The sequence below is a fragment of the Elgaria multicarinata genome, chromosome 10 (genome assembly GCF_023053635.1).
Source record: "Elgaria multicarinata webbii isolate HBS135686 ecotype San Diego chromosome 10, rElgMul1.1.pri, whole genome shotgun sequence".
Lineage (NCBI taxonomy): Eukaryota > Metazoa > Chordata > Lepidosauria > Squamata > Anguidae > Elgaria > Elgaria multicarinata.
In genome coordinates this window covers 87,131,416-87,149,685 of record NC_086180.1, presented here as the reverse complement: position 1 = coordinate 87,149,685, position 18,270 = coordinate 87,131,416, and positions in this window count along the sequence as shown.

Sequence of the window (18,270 nt, the reverse complement as noted above, 5' to 3'; positions counted from 1 at the left end):
AATATGGCCTTAGCTAGACTTAAGATTTATCCTGGGATCGTCCCTGCCTGCTCCCCGGATCCCCTGTGTGTCATTTACATGAACAGAGATGACCCTGGGACAATCTTGGGATAAACCTTAGGTCTAGCTAAGGCCTATGTCCCCTTGAACTGAAGGGGATCATCCCCAAAATGGGTTGTATGCAAATGTAAAGTCACAAAAATGAATTTAAAACAAAGCTTCTAAAGAGCAAGTGGATTGTGCTGCCAATGTGGCTGGTAGTCTCTTCTGCCAGCGTGTAATTTGTCTTTTCTTTGTAGGTCAAAGAATCAACCAATACTTTTCTGTGAAAGGAACACTCATCCAAGGTTTACAAAAAGCAAGGAGTTGTTCAGAAACTCAGGCCACAGCTAGACCTAAGGTTTATCTTGGGATCATCCAGGGTTCGCCCCTGCCTGAGCACTGGATCCCCTGTGTGTCACCTAGATGAACAGGTTTGACCCCTGGACGATCCAGGGATAAACCTTAGGTCTAGCTATGGCCAAAGTGTTGCCCAGTATGCAAGTAGAAATACCATATTAAAAAGATTAAGAAGAGTTGTACCCCATAAAACTGCTGCAGGTAGTTGCACGCACTCGTTAAGACCACCACAGGCTGAGTGATCCTCATGGCCCATAGGCTGAGGTTAGAATGGGCCAAGGTGTGGGTGTTACTTGACCCCAAATTCTGGAGGTGTGTAAAGCACAGCTGTGCATCTAGGAAGAAAGAGAAAACAAAAGACCTACAGCAAGTGACACTAACAGATCAGTTACAGAAAACACTTCAAGGACTTCTTGTTCAACAGGACAGCGTGTCCTTATCATGTCTCGTATGTGCACTTCTACCTCCTTTTCTAGAAGGATAAGTAACAAGTAACAAGTAACTTCTTGCTTTTTTTAGATCTCTCCTACCTTAAAAAGATGCCTGTGACCCATAACTCTCATGTTTTCTACCTTCAGAACTTAAGGGCTGCTATCCCCCTTTCATGGAAGGCTGCTCTTGAAGTCTGTTCCAAAGCCTCAGCTAATACCGAATGTAGTGACACAGCCAGGCCTGGCACCAATACATGTCATCTTTGGACAGATGATGGGGCATTGGGGCTCCAGCAGTGCCCACTCCTAGTCTGGGCCACCCTTCAATTTAATTTTGTATTAGCAGTGGGGAAACAGTGATCTTGTGTGTGTGCGTGTGCGTGTGCGTGTGCGTGTGCGTAAGAGAGGGAGAGAATTCATGAGTGTGTGAGAAATGAATGGGAATTGTAGGTCTTACCCCACCCACCACTGCCATTCTCACCATCAACCCTGCTCACTCGTGCAGCCCTTGAACATTTCATCAAGGGCCAGTACAGCACTCAAACCCCAAAAGTTTGCCTAGCTATTCCATAAAATGGACAAGTTTGTTGGGCTATCCCTGCAATTTAATTTTGTCACCATCAGAATGATACAGCCCTGCCCCTGGATTCAATCTCAGGCAAAGTCTGAAACATGGCAATCCTAAATTGGTGAATGAATGGACAGGTGGGGCCCATTGGTGTCCTCTCTGGGCTTAGTGATTCTCTTCCTCAAAAAGCCTGACGAAACACAAAGGCTCCCTTACAACAACAGTGTCTCTTGGCATGTACAGACTCCCTCTGTTCCAAGAGGCAGAATTCAGTGGCTAATCTGCACTTGTAGCTGAATTTTGGAAGGGTATCTAAAAGGCAGGAGCCACAATACTGCTTTATAGTGGTATTGAAGTGCACTGACAACTGTTGGGGCCCATTGACACATACCCTATACTGCTTTCATACCACTAGATCCTGCTTGGTGTGGCTCCTGCCTTAATGTTTGCAGAAGCCACCCACAGCAGTGCAGGGCAATGATGTGTTCAGATGATGTGGAATATAGTCAAAAGGTATGATTTCTAGTTTAATAAAGCACTGGATGCGTATCAAATCTTATCCCAAAGAGACTTCCTACTGATGGAATAGAAATTCAAAGGTATGAAACCCCAATTCTGCCTAAGCCAATCCTTAGACACCAGAAGTACAAGACTTAGATCCTCACCAGATACACCCAAATCATCCTTTGGATACACATGGGGACTCCTCCAGTTCATTAGCCTTCTTAACGAAGAGAAAAACCTGCAGAAGTGTTGCAAAATGAAACATGTGTAAAATGCCAGAGTTGTGATGAGAGTTGCTGTAACCCAAAGAAATGTTATAAGACATTTTTGTGCAATGAAAGTAGATCAAGAACTTCTTTCAAAATTTCATATCAGCTTGTGGAAACAAAGAAAGAAAGACAGAACGCTGCTACTTAGCACCAACACCAAATTGATGCTAACCAGTTGGCCCTCCCTTCCACAAAGGATTTCCAGAACCAAATGTAAGGCCAGACGTGGGGGAGGTCCGTTAGCCTCCAGGACCCAGTTGGGTGCTGTCAACAACCCTAGTGGAGACCCCTCTTGATTGCTGCACCATATTTTATTCCAGCCTTCCCTTATCATCCAGGCCTCGTCTACACCAAGCAGGATATTCCACTATGAAAAGTGGTATCTAAAAGGCAGGAGCCACACTACTGCTTTATAGCGGTATTGAAGTGCACTGACAACTGTTGGGGCCCATTGATACATACCCTATACTGCTTTCATACCACTATATCCTGCTTGGTGTGGCTCCGGCCTTTCAGATACCACTTTCACACTGATTTCATAGTGCTATATCCTGCTTGGTGTAGATGAGGCCCCAGAGTGAAGTCTCTGTATTAGCACTCAGAACCCCCCTTGGCAGCAATGTTAGCTAAAACCTTAGGAAGCTTCCATTGATGGGCTTCTTCTCTGTCAAATACGTGGTCCTATACAACCAGTAGGAGAACCCCTTCCATTTCAATACAAAGAATTGAAGTATTAAACTATCACCATAACGATCACAGTGAGGATAAAATAAATTAGTGTCACGGTATGGATGTAGTTTTGAAGACCTACAATTATAGGCAGACCATGACTAAGTAACTTCCCTTGTATTGCTTGGAGTATGGCTGTAAAGGTGAATTTCATAACCATTTCAGCTGAAGTCTCGGAAAAGTCTTCCTTATATGATAATATAAAACAGAAAATGATATTATCCTGTGGGTCTGCCTTTCCAAGATCACAATGCATATTTAACCATATTTAAATCTTCAATATGGTTTTGTGGATCTCACCAAACCACTCTCATATAAGGTTGGCTCTTTGATGGGAAAAGTGTTTAAAATGTGTATTAATTGCCCTTAGCTTTGGTGGGTTATGAATTGGAAATCCAATCTGCAAACCAGCCCTAAGTAAAAGTTAATATAGCTCCAAAATAAACCTTTTTCAATACCTGTTACGAAGACCCATTTTTACTGCATTCAGACTCAGTCTGACTGTAAACTGTCTTACACTTTGCCAGAACTTAAAGTGTATCCTGATTGTGACATCATCCATGATATTCAAGCATAACATTTGAACTCACCAGGTTATCCCTGTGCCACATAATGCTCTGCAACTAAGTGGCACATAATGCTCTGCAACTAAGTAACCATCAGCCTGACTATCCAAGTGTGATGTTTAGTTTCAAACTCATAACCTACATCTGAAGAAGCATTTAGCATAACCTGAAAGTGTGCTTCCAGTATTAAGTGAAGAAACATCCAATAAAAGGTGCAATCTTACTTGCTGTGTGTATTAATGCTCACATATTAGTCTACTTTAAGGAGAGAATCAGCTAGTGTAATATTATTTTTGTTCAGATAAATCCTTGCCCTGATATCTTTCAGGCGCTAGGTCAAGACTTTCCTCTTCTCCCAGGCATTTAATGGCATTGAACGCAAAGTTTGTTTTTTAATGGACCCAAGAATTGTTGTTTTAAATGGATGCTGCTGTTTTTATGCTGTTGTTGTTACATCTCTGATGGTTTTTAAAGTGTGTGTGTGTGTGTGTGTGTGTGTGTGTATATATATATATTGCGCAAAAACGGCCGTAACGGCAGCTTCCCAATGAGATAAGTGAACCAAACTCACCAGAGGCACATGACAAGGTGGGACAAATATAGAAAGCTTATCTCATTGGGAAGCTGCCGTTACGGCCCGTTTTGCGCAATACACGTTTTTGCCCGGAACGGGTATCTGAACGTGGTTTCGGGGCAACTTTTGGAGCTTTCTATATTTGCCCCACCTTGTCAAGTGCATCTGGTGAGTTTGGTTCACTTACCTCATTGGGAAGCTGCCGTTACGTCCCGTTTTGCGCAATACGTGTTTTTGCCCGGAACGGGTATCTGAACGTGGTTTCGGGGCAACTTTTGGAGCTTTCTATATTTGCCCCACCTAGTTATGTGCATCTGGTGAGTTTGGCTCACTTATCTCATTGGGAAGCTGCCGTTAAGGCCCATTTTGCGCAATACGCGTTTTTGCCCGGAACGGGTATCTGAACGTGGTTTCGGGGCAACTTTTGGAGCTTTCTATATTTGTCCCACCTTGTCATGTGCCTCTGGTGAGTTTGGTTCACTTACCTCATTGGGAAGCTGCCGTTACAGCCCTTTTTGCGCAATACACTTTTTTGCCCGGAACGGGTATCTGAACGTGGTTTTGAGGCAACTTTTGGAGCGTTCTATATTTGTCCCACCTTGTCATGTGCCTCTGGTGAGTTTGGTTCACTTACCTCATTGGGAAGCTGCCGTTACGGCCGGTTTTGCGCAATACGTGTTTTTGCCCAGAACGGGTATCTGAACGTGGTTTCGGGGCAACTTTTAGAGCTTTCTATATTTGTCCCACCTTGTCATGTGCATCTGGTGAGTTTGGTTCACTTATCTCATTGGGAAGCTGCCGTTACGGCCGTTTTTGCGCAATACGCGTTTTTGCCCGGAACGGGTATCTGAACGTGGTTTCGGAGCAACTTTTGGAGCTTTCTATATTTGTCCCACCTTGTCATGTGCATCTGGTGAGTTTGGTTCACTTACCTCATTCGGAAGCTGCCGTTACGGCCCGTTTTGCTCAATACGTGTTTTTGCCCGGAACGGGTATCTGAACGTGGTTTCGGGGCAACTTTTGGAGCTTTCTATATTTGCCCCACCTTGTCAAGTGCCTCTGGTGAGTTTGTTTCACTTACCTCATTGGGAAGCCGCTGTTACGGCCCGTTTTGCGCAATACACGTTTTTGCCCGGAACGGGTATCTGAACGTGGTTTGGGGGCAACTTTTGGAGCTTTCTATATTTGTCCCACCTAGTTATGTGCATCTGGTGAGTTTGGTTCACTTATCTCATTGGGAAGCTGCCGTTACGGCCCGTTTTGTGCAATACGTGTTTTTGCCCGGAACGGGTATCTGAACATGGTTTCGGGGCAACTTTTGTGGCTTATTGCATCCCTGCCATTTAGTTATGCATGACTGGTGAGTTTGGTTGGTATCGCTCGTTCCCTAGTGGCCGTTCCGGCCATCCCATTCTGTTCCAGACGTCGTTTTGGGAGTTTTGGGGTTAATAGTGATATAATATTGGTATGGTTTTAGTACTAAAATATTGTTCTCAAGTGTTGCTAACACATGCCACTGTTTTTGGTATGGTTTTTTAATATAATGGGGCTGTTCCGGCCTGTTCCGTTCCGTTCCGGCTTTTACACCGTCCCAACATATATTGGATTTTGCCCAAGGACCTTTAAGCACCCCTCTCGAAGCTGGTTAGGAGGCTGGGCCCAGGGGCAGGGTTTCAGAAAGAGAAAGTTGCTCTTGGAAAGATGAGCTTTTGTATACAGTTCATTAATAAAATAATTCATTGGCTATCTCCTCTGACAGAACTATGAATGCTACCAGGAGTGAAGTTAGGAAAAAACAAAAAGTAGGGAGAAAAGAAAATGAGACTCAGAAAACTGAGGTAAAAGGAGGGAGCGCTCAAGACCCAAGGGGAGTTAAAGCCCACAGGCAATGCAGCAGAATCCTAGAAAAGATTTAAGCAGCCCTTCATCATCTACATGCAAGCCATAGGACTGGATGAGAAAGATTTTTCTGCATAGAGCAGAGAATGAGGCGGTTGTTGACCAATAGCATGCTGTGCAATTAAACCAAGAGAAACAGGCTAGTTTTTCAGTAGGTCTAAACAAATTTGAGGAGTATTGCATACCCAAGAACAACAAAACTTATGAAACATACAAGTTTTGCCTCAAGGTGTAGCAAGAAGGGGAAATCAATCAAATAATTATTTTTACTGAGTTTGAATTGATAAGTTAATCTGGTAGTTTTGAGACACTGGGTCATTAATTAGAGATCAGATAGTTTGGGAGATGGGGAACTGCAAAAATGCCTTCTGGAAGACGCTGATCTGGCTATAGAAAAGGCAATCAAGATTGCACAAGCTGCTGCTGTAACAGAGGCAAGGATGCAAGTCAGAACAAACAGAACTATGAATGTTTTTATTGATGCAGTAAATGCAGCCAGAAGCCCCAAGGATCCTAAATTGTAGAGCCAAGTTTTCACAGAAGGAACATGGAGGAACAGAAGGCAAAAGAATTAGGAAAACCTATCTACTTGGATGCAACAAACACATGTCATACCGGGGGGTTAACACGCTCCATACCTTCACTTCTCTGCCCGTGTTTTCCTTCCTCAGTTCGTTCCTCTTTCAAAAGAGGAAGTACCCAATGAGCACAAGGTCCGTTGAGTCCGCTGTTCTAATGGCGCTGCTTCTCCTGCACACAGCAGGAGGGAGCAGCAATTCCGAGTTTTAAAAAAAAATCGGACTTAACCAGGGTTTTTTTTTGTCACGTGAGGAAGGCCAGAAGGGGCGGAAGTCGTGCAGGAGGCAGACAACGTCATGTGAGGGACCTGAGCAAACTCTGTGAGTGCCCAATAACGAGCGTGCAATAAAACACTCGTCGGATGGAGCTTATAATCAAAACTTTAGCTAGAGAAGTGTATGCCGTGTGGAGGCAGTGACAGAGTCAAACAGCGTTCTGCAATGGAGAACCGGTGCAACACATGCAGATAATACAGACACTTCTTTTTAAAAAAAACATTTTATCAGGTTCAGAAAAAAGTACAAGTCCAAACAGTTATCTCCTCACATGACAACCAGAGGTGCCATGCTCTCTGGCCTTGACGGAGCGGAGGAGAAATTATCCACTTACCCATTATTGGCTACTCCAGGACCTTCTAGGCTAGAGCATATAGCTTTACCAGATGACTCAGAGAGCCCCTCTCTGATTAAGTCCTCTCTGCCTTTATGTAGGAGCCAGCAGCTGCAAAATCAGACAACCTCTCTTTAAGAAAAAGCTCTTCAGACGGGCCAAGGTTAACAGCAGGTCTAGATTTCAGAAGGCCTACATGTTGCTGACAACTGCTGTCTTTGTTGCGTAGGTTTCAGGAAATGATCTGTCAGGACTCTGGCATGTGTAGCCTAGAGAAGTAAAATTTCCAGAAATTATGAAGCCATGGGAAAATAAGGGAGGAGGGTGTTCAGAAAGAAGATGGAAATTTAGTGGGAAATTAAAAAAAAAACACATTTTTTTTTAATCAGGCTTTGCAGGTTTAAAGTCACTTCGTTGCTTTAGGATAACTGTCCTCACCATGGAACCCTCCTGATGTTTTAGACTTCAGCTCCCATCAGCCACTGGCAGCATGGCCAAAGGTCAGGAATGCTGGGTGTTTCAATACAACTGGAGGGCATCAGGTTAGGGAACAGTGCATCAGGAACGTAAATTATATTGTGTATAACTTATCTAGCAGCTATATCTTTTTTCTCCCTTTTTCCTCTAGAGAAGATGTTGGGGGGAATCAGAGACAGAATTCATTTATTTATATAAAAGTGCACTCTCCTCATGGCAGGCGCTTAGAGGAATGTACAATAAACAATATTAAAACTTTGCATAAATCCCAAGGAATAAAAACACTGCAGAAATAACAGATAGAAATTTGCCTCTGTTATTTTAGTAGATTAACTATGGAGAAATTAAATCGAATCTTTTGTAATCAGAGTGTTTGGGAAGAGGCAGCCTACTCGAATTGGTCTTCTAATAAGCTGCACCCAAAATGGGTGTTTGAATATAAGTCTCAGTGCCATCTGCCCTTAAAAAGAGTCATATGAAACTCTGGCATGCATTTTTCAGTTGTTCGTTGCCTGCTCTTACAGTGTAAGAATCAGTGCAGCTTTTATTTCACAAAAGACTGAAAATGCTATGGGGCAGAGAAACATAATATCGAAAGCCGAGGAGGAGGAACAGAGTGAAAAGCAGCCCCGGAATATCAAGTTAGGTGACTTGAAAAAAAGAAGAAGGGGAAGGATGGATGAGAGGAGGTCCAGACATGTTAGGCAAACATCCAAAACCTTAGTGGCTTCTGAATGACTTCATCACTATTAAAAGAAATAAAGGCATTTGAACAAAAGAAACATCTCTGAATGAGAGTTCACACTTGACCTTTCTTTGAGAGTCAAAGAGCTTGGTTTTCATAAGGGCCCTTCAAAAGTACCCCATGGGGGTGTCCTTGCTATCCCCCCATGTATTCATTCTTCTTCATTAATTGGGGATGTGACAGTGCTTGATCCTGCCCAGCTTATCAAGAGAGGTCTAGAGCATATTCACAGGTCTTTAAATCCTCCCTTGAGACTTGCCTTATCTCTTAAAGATATTTATGAAGGGGTTGTATTTTCTACCTTGTTTAAAATCTTTGAAGTGGCAATAATCAGTCCTTGCCTGCTATAATTGTGTCACACATAGTTTTCAAGAATAGAAATGATACTTTTGGGGGACTTGTATCTATACCTGTTTTTCACTAAACATCTGTCTATACCCAGATTAATATGATGTGTACAAAGTTGTACTCTCAGCCACTTGCAGAGTTTTTAGTAGGTTGTGCACCTGCCTTTTATTTAAGTGAATCAATTAACTCACTTGAATTTAATTAAGATCGCAAATGACCAATGCTTCAATATGCTTTTCTAAAATATAAAAGTATATAATGATTTATACTTTAATAAATAAAAGCTACTGCCGTTGTTAGAAGGAAATGTCGTCTTTTTTTTTAAAAAAAAACTTTTTAATTTTAATTTTGCAATATTTAAATATTTTTCTTGAATACATCACAAAACAAAAAAAGAGAAAAATTAAATAATACAACACTGGGAGAGAGAACAGAAAAAAAATAGATTTTTTATTTATTGTCATGATAATACAGTGGCCTTTATTCCATTGTAATTTGTTTATTAGCCTTCTGTTCATACGTTAATATTATATCATCCTCTTAAATAGAAAACTCAGGTGAGTTCTGACAGAAATGGAACAAAAATTCAACTCCTTAGAAACAAAGAGGGATCAGCAGGCTGAGGGGAAGCCTGAGGTTTGCGGAAATACAAAAAATTAAAAACACAAAATCAAGTTGCAAAAAACCCTTCCACCTCGTGAGGACTAAGCATGCTCAGTAATCGAAGGAAGTTCAGTGTCCATAGGAATAAAAAAAAAATGAAAAAGATAGGAGGGGTGGGATATTTGCTTAAGCTCCTTACAACTTACAGTATTTTGGAGGAGGGCATTCTTGTTGGCTAGAACCCTGAAGAAGCACACTCCTGATAGGAGGTAAGGATACGCTACAATATTTTGTTGCAGGTGCAACTTGGGCAGTCTGCTGTACGTTGATCTTATCTTCACTGGAATTAGGAAGCTGAAAAATGGTGAAAGACTCGAGACTACCCTTAAGATCTGAGTCCAAAGAGGTCAGAACTTATGGCTTCAAGACACCATGTTTAATTACAAGATAGTTCCATCAGCTCCTGTGGACGTGGGTGAGGTTCATTTGGGAGATGGGTCCAACACAATTAATGAATTGTCCCTTTGGCAGTTTGGCCTTAATTATTATCTCTCCTTAATGATGAGAATTGTATTCTGTCAGGTGGAGATAATAAATTCTATTTATTTAATACATTTTTATACTGCCCAATAGCCGAAGCTCTCTGAGCGGTTCACAAAAATTAAAACCATAATAAAACAACCAACAGTCTAAAAACACAAATACAAAATGCAGTATAAAAAGCACAACCAGGATAAAACCACGCAGGAAAAAATTATATAAGATTAAAATACAGAGTTGGAACAGTAAAATTTAAATTTAAGTTAAAATTAAGTGTTAAAATACTGAGAGAATAAAAAGGTCTTCAGCTGGCGACGAAAAGAGTACAGTGTACTCTTGGCAACAAGGGAGAGGGCCTTTTCAGTGGTGGCCCCCCGACTGTGGAATGATCTCCCCGATGAGGCTCGCCTGGCGCCAACATTGTTATCTTTTCGGCGCCAGGTCAAGACTTTTCTCTTCTCCCAGGCATTTTTAACAGCATTTTAACAGCATTTAACAACGTTAAGTTTGTTTTTAATGGACCCCACAATTGTTGTTTTTAAATGGATACTGTTGTTTTATACTGTTTTTATGTGTGTGTGTGTGTGTGTGTGTGTGTGTTTTTAAATTGTATACTTTTAATGTTTACTATTTTTAAATGTTGTAAACCGCCCAGAGAGCTTCGGCTGTGGGGCGGTATATAAATGTAATTAAATAAATAAATAAATAAATAAATAGGCGCCAGGCGGACCTCTCTGGGGAGCTCATTCCACAGCGGAGAAAGCCCTGGCCAGTTTAGTGCACTTCATAATGCTTATAAAAGCCATTCCCAATATTAAATCATGCTCTAGCATGACCCGGATACAGTACCAGGATAAGGCTATGCACATGAATGGACACGGTTATCACAACAGGAACAAATTTGGTTTCAGAGCCTACTCGCCGGTGTCCTCAAGCACACCTGTTTACTTTCTCTAGTATCAATGCAAGTAAAGTAAAGTTCAAGCTGGATGTTACAGTCACTGTTGAAAGGAATCCCAATGTACATATATACATACAATACATACACAGAAAGAGAGTGAGTTCTTGCAATATACACGCTGTATATGTCATCATGATGAGCGTTTTGCTAGCAATAGAATAAAACCTGCTACGTAGCACTGCAAGAGTAATACAAGGAAAAGGGCACCCTGTATTTGAAGTAAATGTGTACACAAGCTGCACAGATAAAATCGGAATGAGAGCAGCTGATTTGGGAAAAGAATATCCTGTTAACTAATTGCCCAAGGTCAGCCTCCTCATATAAGTGGACTAACATCTCTAGGGTAACATAAAACCATTAAGTTGTTCTTTGATCTCACACCTTCTGTAGAACCTTTAAATCAATTAACCATGAAGCTACTCACTTCTCTTCTTTACAGCACATAAAACTTCTTTGGTGTGCCTGACACGTTACTACATTATAGATCAAAGCTGGTGGAGCGCTCCAAAATCAAGCAAGATATTTATGAGGTTTATTCTGCCCCTTCCCCCACTCCCAAACATTTACTTGTTGCGTTCATTTGAGTCCTAGGGATGGAGGAAAATGGCATTTCGATCTAGAGTTAAACGAAAGCTTCAAGAGTATTTAATAGGAAACGAGAACTGATTAGGGGGGAAGGCAACAGTAACTACATTCATCTAAACAGTTTGAATATGTGTAAGAAACATGTTCTTAAAAATACAGATACAATTTCTGCATTTAATCAGAACACTAGTGTCGTGTTACTGTTGCCGAGTATTATGCAGTGTTGAAGAGATAAGCCCTTGATTAAGCCGTGATTTCAAACCTATGGCATTTGTAAAAAACAGCATCCTGTTACATTTTCTGTAAACATGAACGTTTTCATACAAGTAGCGACACAATTATTCTCCCAGGTTGTATGCACTGAGATTACCTGTTGTGTTACATGTTTGCCATATTTGTATGCCACCAGTTTTAAAATACAGACACACACACAAAATCCACCCCAAAACACAGAGCATTTAATCTAAACTGAAGTTCAATGCTTACATTTTGTATGCAAGAGTTAACAGGAACCACTCATCATCATCATCATCATCATCATCATCATCATCATATTTATTTCTTACCTGCCTCTCCATTTTGATCGAGGCAGGGAACAACAGTAAATATAAAATACATAAAACTGAATTAAAACATAATATACATTGTTAAAACATTCTAAAATCATCCTAAGATTCCAATGGATAGGCCTGCCGGAAGAGGCCATTTTAGGTTGCAGTAAAGTTGCTCTTGAGTATTTTAGTAGAAACTGTTCTTTCTCTTTCTCTCTCTTTAAAATAACTCACAGTTATAGCAGTGTTATTAACTTTTTTTAGTCAACAGAGCTTGTGCGTTTGCCCTAGTACCAAGGGCAGCCTTTTATTTCTTTAGAACAAGTCACCCAGTGAAACCTTGTTCAGGCCTCCACCAAGAGCATGCGGGGAAAGGCTGGAGGCCACGGGCACTGGCCCCACCTCTGGCCTCCTTGTCCCTGCTGGCTACAGCCTCAGACGTCCGTGCACTGAGTAGGAAGGTCTAAAGGGGAGGCTCTTAGCACAATCAGCTCAACACACATAATTTCCTCTGCGATCAGGCAGATCAAATGGAGGATTCTAAGAACATTCCGTCAAATATGTGAAGATTCCCCATCCAAGTCTGCTTAATGAAAGGCCAGAGTCCGCAGCCAGCAGGGACAAGGACATCCAGAGCAGGGCTAGTTCTGAGGATGTGTGAACAGGTCTTGACCCAAAATACAGACGCTTCTGATTAATACATTTGGGTAGCACCACCTGCACGTGTGCTTCCTATCTATCACTCTTTTGTAAATAAACAGATATTACAAAAGTGTTCAAGGCATTCTCATCAAAAATTGACCTGATAAAGGCATCCCTTGAACGTCTCTCTTGAGAGCATGAGTAATACAATTTTATTATGAGGAACATGGAAGTTTACATTTGCCTGTGAACAGGAGGAAACTAGTGTATTTAAAAGAAAATCAAAACTTTTGGCACTTCATTGTTTTCCCAAAATAGCTTTGGTATTTTTAGAAATGAAAATGTAATTATAGATTACCATTTGGTTCTTGCTGGCGCATCTATAATGCTAAATAATTAATTTTGTGAACTGCTCAGAGAGCTTCGGCTATTGGGCAGTATAAAAATGTAATAAATAAATAAATAAAATAAATAAATTTATTCTGCCACTAAGCTTTCTCTATATAAAGGGCACACAATTTTGTAATATTTGCTCTTAATATTTTCTGCACTTTTTTTCTGAGCTGGGATGAAATGGGTAAAAATGACTGAAGGAAATAGCCTGTCTGAAATGCCCCATCTGAGCTACTGGACACTTTATCTTACATTTTCAATAAGTAAATTAATTTTTAAAATCGCCTTTTGTTTTGAACCTGACAGTAGCAGCTGAGCAACGACCAAGAAGTTACACTGAATGGTATGAGGGGGAAAAGTGGAAAGGAATGAGATAGTGCATCAGCACCACCATCAGGTGAAGAAAATATAAAACAAATATAAAATAAAAACCAAGGACCTTCCATTGCTTCCCTTCTTTTTCTGAAGTATGGCCTCAGTGAAAGCGGTTTTCCCTTATGAGACTCCAACTGGCTTTCTTTTAAATCAATTTCTGACGTAAATGTAGACTATGCCAGGTGGTTCCAGAGGGAGCGCTCCTGTTGCTACCATTAGAAGGCATTGTGCTGCAATTCCATCTTTTCCACCTTAATAAAAACAATTCTGGTAAGGAAAAAGACGGACACGATGGCAAAACACGGGAGGACGAGGACCCCGGTCAACTTCCATGAAGGAGACCAGGCAAAGGTGTTATAAAAGCCTGTTGCGGAGAGTGGAGGCAAGAAATAAAGAGACAACACCAAGTATTGGATTTAAACTGGGCCACATTTTATTAAGTGATCTGCAGGGGGTGGGAAATGCCTATCCTAAGAGGGCATCGTCAATCAGGCCTCTTGACAGGCCTGTTCCTCATTTGGGCGAGCCATTCGCCACCTGTGGGTTGGCGCCTGGGACTTCGCCATCCCACGGGCTTCCCCTTACGGGGTAGGGAGACCTTCCGGTGTCGCTCCAGCACAGGCCGCCTAAGCTCTGCGTGAGAGAGGAGGGTCAGCCTCAGAGGTAAGCCTTATCTCCCCTGCCAGGCCGCTAGGCTCAAAACAGGGAGTCTCAGGAGTTACCCCTCACCTCAACGGTCCCTGCGAATGCTCACCACCCCATAACCCCTCTCAGAATGCCCTTACCTACCGCCCTAAATCAAATGTGACCGAATTATGAACATGAACCGATTAACCTATTTAATACTCCCAAGCTGTCCTACAGTATGGAGTAGTATGCCGGGCGTGGCAGGATGGCATTTCTTGGAGCACCCGGAGGGGCTGGATGCGATGGAGGGGGCAGGGCAAGCACACATATTCACACTCTGCTCTACCCCGTTCTCTGTGATGGGGAAAGCCTGATGGGAAGCAAGGGATACCTGCCATACAATCCATTCTGTTCCAATGATTTAAACGATGGAGATTAAGGCTGCAATCCTATGTTCACTTACTTAGCTCCATTTAATTCAGTGGGCCTTACTTTTGAGTAAACACATATAAGACTGCACTGTGAAATAGGGGCTCTCTCATTGAAATCAATGTGGGTTGAAAATGCTTCAATTTGGATGGATTCTATCGGTGTGTTTGGATGACATATTAGTTAACAGAGAGGAAATGGTCCACGTGACAGGCGGTAAACCTGTGTGCACCTTTGGGAGACTCCCTGGCAGTGGATGCATCCCATCACCGGTCAACAGGAGAGAGGGCTAGAGGAAAAGTTTCGAGGCAGCCCTCTCTCCTGTTGACAGGAGAAGGGATTCATGAGCTGCCATTGCTAGGTAACCAGGGTGCTGTGTCTCTCCTGTGAGGGGAGGTGATGCGCCTCGGTTGTCGGTAAGAGGGGCCTCCATCGGAGCGGGGAATCGAGTGTCCTGACATTTATTTTATTTATTTATTACCACCCAATAGCTGAAGCTCTCTGGGTGGTTCACAAAACTTTCTGGGTGGTTCACATGCAAGACCAACCCCAAGCCTCCCTGCCACCAGAAAGAAGAGGCTTAGGGCTGGTCTCCTTACATGTCACGGCCCTCGATCTCTACTCCAGCAAAGGTGCTATCATCGAAACACGTCATCCCTCTGAGGGGCTATGTGGCTCAGCGATGATGCATCCATCAGCGTCAGGCCCATGGCAACAGAGAAGGGCAGTGGAGTCACCCCTTCTCTGTTCCCATGGCTCCGACGCTGAAAGGCACATCGCCGGTGGGGCAGGGGGAGGTCTTCTGGATGAGTCTTAAATGGATGGGGCTGCTGCACCATCTAGTCATGTTATGGATAACTTTCAGCTTGTGCAACCTGAGGATGTAGACAAACTGCTTGGGAGACTGAGGCCTACTGCTTGCTCTTTAGATCGTTGTCCATCCTGGCTTTTGAAATCTGCCAGAGCTGGGCTGGATGGCTGGATAGCTGGACCTCTGAGGTGGTAAATGCCTCCTTGAGGTCTTATGAGGTCCCCACAGCTTTGAAAGAAGCTGTGGTGAGGTCCATGTTGAAAAATACAAATTTATATCCCATGGTTTTAGATAACTATCGTCCTGTGTAAAATTTGCCATTCTTGGGCAAGGTGCTCGAGGGTGTGGTGGCCTCACAACACTAAGCTGTTTACAGGGCTGGATTAAGGCCAGCTGATGCCCTAAGCGCAGCCCAATAATGGTGCCCCCTTGGCCTTTCCATGGCTTAGCTGCCAAGACATTAAGACTCAATAAGTGCTGGAGGTGAAATAAGACAATAAAAACAGTTTTCTTCAAGGCCAGAACATCCCCCACGCCAGAACACACAACTATATTAAATATAAACTGTTTTCATTATATTTATTTAATACTAAATGGCAGCAAGCAATATAAGCCAATTCCCTACTTATAACTTGGGCAACAGAAAAAAACACAAATGTCCATCACTGTTTTATGCATATATATTTTAAATAAAATTGTTATAAGGGGGAAAATGCAAATGCAAAAATTTCTTAGAATATGCCGCTAGGCCCTTTCTATGAATCTGGAATGCCTTAAAATTAGATGGCTACAACTATGGTACCGGTGCTCTGTGGTGCCCCCCTTCCCGTGGTGCCTGAAGCACATGCTTATATGGTTTAAAGTTTAATCCAGGGCTGGCTGTTTACCTAGATCCATTCCAATCAGGTTTCAGGCCTGGTTATGAGACGGAAACAGCCTTGGTTGCCGCGGTTGATAGCTTACACCAGGAATGGATGGGAGGAGTGCAACTCTTTTAGTTCTTCTGGACCTTTCAGTGGCTTTTGATTCCATCGAACATGGTACAGTATCCTTCTGATTGTTTATCTGGTTTGGGCTTGGGATGCATGACTTTAAAGTGGTTCTGGTCCTTTCTGAGGGAGCTCTCTCAGAAGGTGGTGCTGGAGAACTTCTATTCCACCCCATGGCCATTAGCCTGTGGGGTACCACAAGGTTCTATCTTGTCCCCCCGGCCCTGCTTTTTAACATCTACAGTGCATGAAACTGCTGGAGGAAGTCATCGGGAGGTTTGGGCTGAAGTGTCATCAGTATGCAGAGGATACCCAGCTCTACCTCTTGATTGTACCTGCTCAACCCTGGGAGCCTGTGGAACTCTTGAACCAGTATCTGGAGGCTGTTTCAGGCTGGATGAGCATGAACAAGCTGAAACTTAATCCAGACAAGACAGAGGTACTGTGGATTGGGAAACCAACAACTTCGGATGGAGGTTTACAACTAGTCTTAGATGGGTTTGGGTGCAAGGGGGTTGAGCATCCAAGGTGTACACACCTTAGATGGGGTTGCACTCCCCCTAAAAGACCAAGTGTGCAATCTGGGAGTCCTCCTGGACTCGGAGCTAACAGGGGAAGCCCAGGTGGCTGCAGTTTCCAGGAGTGCATTCTACCAGCTTGCCTCAGTTATTCACGCACTAGTCACATCGAGGCTGGATGACTGTAACGCGGTGTATGTGGGGCTGCCTTTGAAGATGATTCAGTTGAAACTTTAGTTGGTGCAGAATGCGGCTGCCCGAGTATTGGTGGAGGCGAGGTGATGTGATCACATAATGCCTGCACTGCACCAGTTGAATTGGTTACCTGTGTGTTTCCGAGCCCAATTCAAAGTGCTGGTTTTGAACTTTAAAGTGCTAAATAATTTGGGACCAAGTTACTTGAACGACCGCCTTCACCCATATTGTCCTGCCTGCACTTTAAGATCAGAGAGGCCCTTCTCACTTGTCCACCTGTGAGAGCAATCATGTGGGTGAGCACACAGGAGGGCCTTCTCTGCCATGGCCCCACCTGTGGAAAAACCTCCCATTGGCGATCTGCCATGCACTGTCCTTGCAGGCTTTTAAAAAGGCCTTGGAAACATTTTATTTTACTGTGGCCTCCTTGGGATAGGAGTACTGTTGTTGCTATTACCATTGTTGTTGTTGCTGGTTTTATAGTTTTTAATTGCGATTTTATTGTGATTGTTTTTATTCCTTTTAGTATTTTAACTGTTTTATGTATTTTATTGTTATAAGCCACCTTGTGAAGGCTTCTGCCCTGAAAAGCGGCCAAGAAATGTTTTAAATAATAAATACTGTTGTTTTTTAACACTGAGTTTGCAATCCTTTGCACACTTCCCTGAAGTAAGTGATTGAACACAGCAAGTCTTATTTCTCTGAGTATAAGATTCCTTTGTAAGGGCACTCTGCGCACTCTTGCTTGGCAAATTCCCTTTCTTCTGGGTAAACATGTATAAGGTAGGTCAAACCCTGACCACCTGAAACGTAACCTTTATTTATTTTATTACAACCTTTATTTACTTTTCTTTATTACAATATTTATCAATTACCTTTCTGCCTTAATAAGGTCCCCAAGGCAATGTACAGAGCCAAACATGAAAACAAACCCACAATAACAGTCACTAGCTTGAGAGCTTCCTCGAGAACAGAATCAACTTCCACAACTAAAGAAAAAGGCGTTGTTCAGTCCGGTTATGGCTCCTTTGCAGGATGCAGCCAATTACAGCAATTTCTAGAGGAGGAGAAGCGGTGGACATTTAACAGCGTTTTACAACATGAGCTGAGTTTGTTTGTTTTTAACGGACCCCAGAACAGCTGTTTTTATAAGGATACTGTTGTTTTTATGCTTTTTATGTTTTTAAACTTTGTATATTAGTTTTTAATGTTTACTGTTTTTAACTTTTGTAAACTGCCCAGAGAGCTTCGGCTATGGGGCGGTATATAATAGGGTGCAATGAAAAAGAAGAGATAGTCTCTAGTGTTGGAAAATAGAAAAAGGATTTTTATTTTTTATTACATATATCTTCAA